The sequence below is a fragment of the Amphiura filiformis genome, unplaced genomic scaffold (assembly GCF_039555335.1).
Source record: "Amphiura filiformis unplaced genomic scaffold, Afil_fr2py scaffold_597, whole genome shotgun sequence".
Taxonomy (NCBI): Eukaryota; Metazoa; Echinodermata; class Ophiuroidea; order Amphilepidida; family Amphiuridae; genus Amphiura; species Amphiura filiformis.
This window is the reverse complement of record NW_027306061.1, coordinates 459,631-466,057: the sequence shown is the minus strand read 5'-3', so window position 1 is coordinate 466,057 and position 6,427 is coordinate 459,631.

Genomic DNA, 6,427 nt, shown 5'->3' with positions numbered 1-6,427 from the left:
GGCCTATCAGCCCCTATTTCTACAGGCCTTAGGCCCTATCACTATGCAGACAAACAGCGGGCACACTGTGTAGGCCCTTATATTACTCATCCCCCTCAATGATCCCCCTTCTTTCTTCTCTTTTCCTTTCTTTCTCCTATGTCTGCCTAATACCAAATGACCATACCGGCCCTAGCCTCATTCCGCAGCCGCAATGAAATACCAATATTCCATTGACAGCCAGTCCAATATTTTGTTTTTTTGCTGTTGGCTTAAAATTTAAAAATTTTACTGTATCGCATCTAGAGTATTGGCCTTTTGCTGTGTTTACGGTCTAGAGAATTGATTCAAAAGGCCATTTGTAAATTGTAGGTGATGCCGCGACGGTGTACTAGTGGCCGGCCTATAATAGCTTAGTGTTAGGGCCTATACCTTAAGCCCTAGGGCCATGTCTTGGGCCTTACGCCTTCGGTTCTCGGACCTATGCCTCAGGCCCTAGGGCCTATGTCTTAAGATGTCTTCCCCATTCTCTCCCCTTTTCTTCTATTTTCCCTTTCTTTCTCCTCTTTTTCCTTTTCTCTCTTTCTCTTTTTTCTCCCCTTCTCCTTTCTTTTCCTTTTTCTTTCCTTTTCTCTTCTTTTTGAGCAACCGGCCCTGAGCGGCCCAGAACCAAGCGGCCCATGTGGCGATCGCCACAACGCCACAGTGGCCAGTCCGCCCCTGGTGCTATAAAATGATAAAACATGATAAAAGTCATCTCAAATCCTGCATCTATGTTTCATTGAAAATCGACCCAGGCTTCATTGATATCTCAATCTCACTCATGTGAAAAGTTCAACGCGGAAACAAATGTTCAAAATGGCGTAATATTATTTGTATTCCGCAAACTTTCTGAATTTAGATCTGTCTGTGATTACCGGTTGAGTGAATTTACTCAATAGAAAATTATAGTCAAAAGGTTTCTGCTTGCATGTGACGACCTGTTGAACGACCCAAGCGAAGTTGCATAAAAATTAAGAGTGAAAAAGAATGATTAACTTCCTTTTGACATTTTTCTCTGTTCTGATTGTGTGTGACTATGAAGGAATTTTTGTATTTAAAAGAAAGCTGTCAAAATAATTCCTGTTTTAGCTTTTTTTTTCTTGGAAAGTAAGGGGGTATTAGGGTAGGCCTATGCAATTTTATATAGTAGATCTAAATACATTTTTGTGAAAAGAAGGTGATATTTCCGAATGATGGCAGGGAAAGACCAAGAAACAAACAAAAGCTAACAAACTACAAGAAGTTGAGCCCCTCCAAAAAATATACAAAAAACATTAACAACCAGTAACAACATTAGGCCTACATAAGGGAGGCACCATTTGACTTCCGGGGGGGCTAGTTATCATAAGTCATGTATTATTGTGGGGGATAACGGTGAAAGTTTTTTTTGTGATAGTGGGGAAAGATTTTATTTTTTCTAAACTTCCAGCCCCCCGGGCCAGCCCCCTGGTATTCAAGTGGTGCGTCCCTAACAACTTGGCCCCTTTTCGGCGTGGAAGCCTTCTGTGAAAGCTCTTTGTTGTTGTTGTTGTTGAAAGCTCTTTGTTGTTGTTGTTGTTGAAAGCTCTTTGTTGTTGTTGTTGTTGTTGTTGTTGTTGTTGTTGTTGTTGTTGTTGTTGTTGTTGACTATAAATGGTTGTTGTTTCTCGCCGTTTTTTAACCTAGGGTGTTTTTTTTGGTGTTAGAGGCGGCGAGAGACTCAACCAGAAGCAATCTTTTCAAGTTCCCAGGATTCGACACTTTACTTTACTTGAATATGTACCGAAAATTGGGAAAGGAAAAAAATGTGATTTTGTTATTATTTACTGCACTGTGCCAGCAAACACAAAAACGTGTTATAAACGCACTTCGTTTTGGTCAAAACATTTTAAGAACATGTAAATGTCGGGTTATATAAATGTTTTAAAACTCTTTTTTTTTTTTTGAAAAAACATTACAACAACATTTTAAAAGTGTTGACAAAATGTTATTGCAAAATATATTTTGGCAAACATTTCGGCAACATATTTGTCAACACTTAATAACATAAAGTTGGAATGTTTTGCATTAAGTTTTCGAAAATGTTTTCTGAATGTTATTCAATTTCTAGACCCTTTATACGATTAACCCGACATTCAAACGGTTGTAAAACGATTTGTGTTTCCGGAAGCTTGAAATGTGTTGTGAGCAAATGTCATTGAAACTAATATATCTTCGTTAGTTGTTCCTTTTTTCAAATGCTGGAGACTCACTTTTGTCTAGTATTTGCACAATAAACGATCATATAATTTAAAATAACGGTGACCAATTTATAGCACAATGCATCATATACGATCTGTTGAAAGTGAATTTAGTTAATTAATTGTTCAAACCTGATATTTTGGCATAATTATTTTGTAATCATTTACTCAATTCCCAACTTACACCTAATACCTAACTGGAATCGGCCATATTGATTGTGCTTTTAGGAAACAGACCAAATTGTTTTCAATTTATCAATTTAAGGTGGTATTGGATGCATTTTCTAGAAATTAGAAAATGCTATGAGCATGTTTTAAACAGATTAATTGAGTAGGGTAAAAAACACTGATCAATATGCCTTTTGTTTGGAGCAAATCGGACATACGGTTTCCATAATGCATCAATTTATATTTTCTTTGTATCCTATTGTTTTTGTCAATAATCAATATAGTTAATGAGCTAAAAGGACTAGAAAAGCTCTTTAATATGTCATTTTTGCCAATATTTTGCTAAAAATCAATGCATAAATGTTCAGGGTACTTTTATTTTGCATACTTTTGCCCTGAAACTTGGTCAAAGTGTTTCTAATGTATTATATAGTGAAGCCGCCCTCTAATTTGCATATTTGCATAATTAATGAGCTAATTTGCATAAATGCTAATTAAATATGCAAATTAGGGGGCGGCTTCACTATATAATACATTAGAACATATCAGAAACACTTTGACCAAGTTTCAGGGCAAAAGTATGCAAAATAAAATTACCCTGAACATTAATGCATGGATTTTTAGCAAAATACTGGCAAAAATTATATGTTAATGAGCTTCTCCAGTCATTTTAGCTCATTCACTTTATTGATTATTGATAAAAACAATAAGATACAAAGAAAATATAAATTGATATATTTTGAAAACCGTGCATGTCCGATTGACTCTAAACAAAAGGCATATTGATCAGTGTACTTTGCTCTACTCAATTAATCTGTTTAAAACATGCTCAGAGCACTTTTATAATGCCTCCATAACCACCTTAATGTCTTTTTCGACATGTTCAATACATAAAATCTCCCATAGAACACCATTAAGCAGCCAACATAATAAGTTATAATATTATTTCAAACTTTTTCAGCAAAGAATAACTTAACATTGCGGTACTTTAATATGAAATTAGGTTTTGTGCAGGCTGCGACTTTTATAGTAAGAAGCTTTCGGCGAGGGGTGTGGCAAGAGCCCGAGCGGCCCATGGACAAGGAGCAGTGCTGGGCCCTTTTAACAATGATCTTCTTTATCAGTGCTCCATAACATAGCACTTGTTCAGTGCTTATGGGACCATGCCAGACCCTCTCTGACATTACATCCAGTCCTAGTCCTAACGAATGTGTGTTTACGTAAAATCAATTATTTATGACATGTATGATGTCGAATGTCTTGGAAATACGTTATCGAAGTTACGTCATCAAACATTCGTTAAAAATGACTGGAAATAGAATGGGAATAAATTAAATAACGAAGACATATTGCATTAAATATTCTACGTCTAATAAGTATGCAATGGGCCTAACATATCGAAACATACCATCATAATAGGTACAAAGTTCATGCATCGACTTTTTGGCTATTATCTAATCCTGTTTGCCTATTTTAACCGAAATAAACGGGGAAATCCCTATATCATGATAACCACATTTATATGCCACAGAAAAATGGCTATATAGAAGCTCGTATAATAGGCCTATATGTACCGGTACTGTTCGTGTTGAGGTGTATAGGAGTGTGGGCTTTGAGTGGAAAAGGAGACACCAGAGGGGGAGATAAGGGACCGATCGTTATTTACGGCAGGGGGGGGGGAATGGGTGTTTTGGCAAAAATATCGACAAAAATTTTTTGGGTGTTTTGGCAAAAATATCGACAAAAAATTTCGCGTTCCCCCTCGCGTCCGCTCAAAATTTTCGCGTTCCCCTTGTTTTCCCAATTTTCTCCATTTAAAATTTAACAATCCCCCTCCTGGTTCAACTAAAAATTCAGGTTCCCCCCTCAAGACCTCAAAAAAATTTCGTGTTCCCCCCTAAATTTACCCATTCCCCCCCTGCCATAAATAACGATCGCTCCCTAAGGAATAAGGAGAGAAAAGGGAGAGGGGCGACAGAGAGATAATAAATGGCACGCCTAAATATCGGCTCACGAGTTTTGTACATGTTTAAAGAAACGATGATCATCAGCATATTGTATTTATTTATGATATACTTTTTACGCGACTTACACGGCCTGAAAATATTTCCGATACTTAACTAGTAACAAACGCAGGGCGCATGTGCGAGCCGGGAAGTTCAAGCTTGCTGTATGCTCGGTCCCTACACATGTACACACATACTCACCGTATATAACACGTTTGCAACGCCCCGACTCGGGTGTCAATTTGTGGATTAAATCAAATAAAATTAAATATCTTTTTTTCTATATGTCCGTTTCTCCGTCTCCCGGGGAATTGACTTGAAAACACTATGAGGATTACTCAGTTAATTTTTGAGGACAAAAATCATCAAACTGGTGGTGTACGGGAATTTTGTTATGGCCAAGTTTTAGGAAAAAAAAATATGATTTTTTTAGACTTTTTTTTTGACCGAAAATTCTACCCTTTCTCGCTTATCTGATGAATTTTCAACTTCTTTTTGACATATGTGCTAGATATGACTTTGGTGTTTATATTCCCTGAAGTAATTGTTGTAATTTTGCTTAGTTTTATAAAAAGAAGTGATTTCTGCATGGAGTCGTTTTGATATTCGGCTTTGTTTACGTTTCAAAACCAAAACTGAATTTCCCGGCTCGCGCATGCGCCGTGCGTTTGTTACTAGTTAATTCCGATACTGCTTGTGCGCCCTCACGAGTGCATCAAACTATTGACCAATGGCATCAAACATGCGAACTTTACAGGTCAAATTTTTAGTCATTCGGCGCCCCTTCCGTACCCCCGGTCTGTGCCAGGCGGCATAGGAAGCGCAACACGTGACGTACGAGGCTGGCGAAGATACAGGGCTGACAGCCCCATTCAAAATACACGGTTAGCAATTACAAATGGAAAATTAACATACTTGCAGTGGGGTACTTTGTCGAACCCCGACGGTTTTAGAGTAAGATAATTTTGCTTTGACACCACATAACAAATGTAGAATTGTTTGTGAAGATTTCATGATTATGTGTTAATCCAATGGCGACCTCAAAATTGGCGATATCGCTTCCATCACCGCCTGGTCTGTGCCGTACCCATTAAGGTGGGTTGGAGGGGAGCATGACCCAAAGGTTAATAAAGCTGACACACAAGGGGAATGAGATGGTTTCTATAAAGGAGATCCCAAGGCTTGGTGTCAGGGGTGTTATTTCTGCCACATGTCCATGACTTTCCTTGGGATGGGAAAACGTCCAAAACTGTCGTTTTGATACCGTATTGTCCTTAACTTATGAACCACCAGACCAATGGAAATATAACTGCGATTATTGGCTTCATTGACTCATTTCCTATAGGTCAATGTGTTTTAGTTTAAAAATATAGCCACTGGCATCCCACTCGTCTTCACGCAAATTCGCAAGTTTGCCATTTTCCGTCGGGGTGGGTGGACGTGGGTGTATTCCAACTACATATTCGACGGAGACATTAATGCATTTTATTAACTTCTTTTTATTTTACATTTTGTACAATTTTACAAAAGCAGCATATAATGATGGAACATTTTCGATCAATAATGTATACGCATAATTTGTGTGCTCCTCTTGGGTGTGCCAAAAAAAATCCTTGCTCCCCATTTCTTGCGAATGCATGTTAAACCCATTCCAAACTTGGTTCGCAGACGCCTTGTGATGTAGGCCTACGTTTATATAGCAAACAAACAAAAGAAAAATATAGGGCCTACATAGATATTGGGCGCCCACATAATTTTTGGTGGATATATAGGCTCCGCGTGGAACCGGCATATCGGTAAAAAAAAGTTCATTTGGAGCTGCGAACTGTCAAAATTAACGATCTTTCTTTGCTTTCTGGTTGAAAATCGCATTAAAAAGAAAAACCAGAAATAAAAAATGAGCAATTTGGGGGACTTTTTAACCTGAAATGATCAAAATCAAGGGTCTTCGAGTTTTTGGTAAAATTCAGGGGTCTGTTGGCGCTGCGAGGTCTATCAATAGGGGTCTTTATA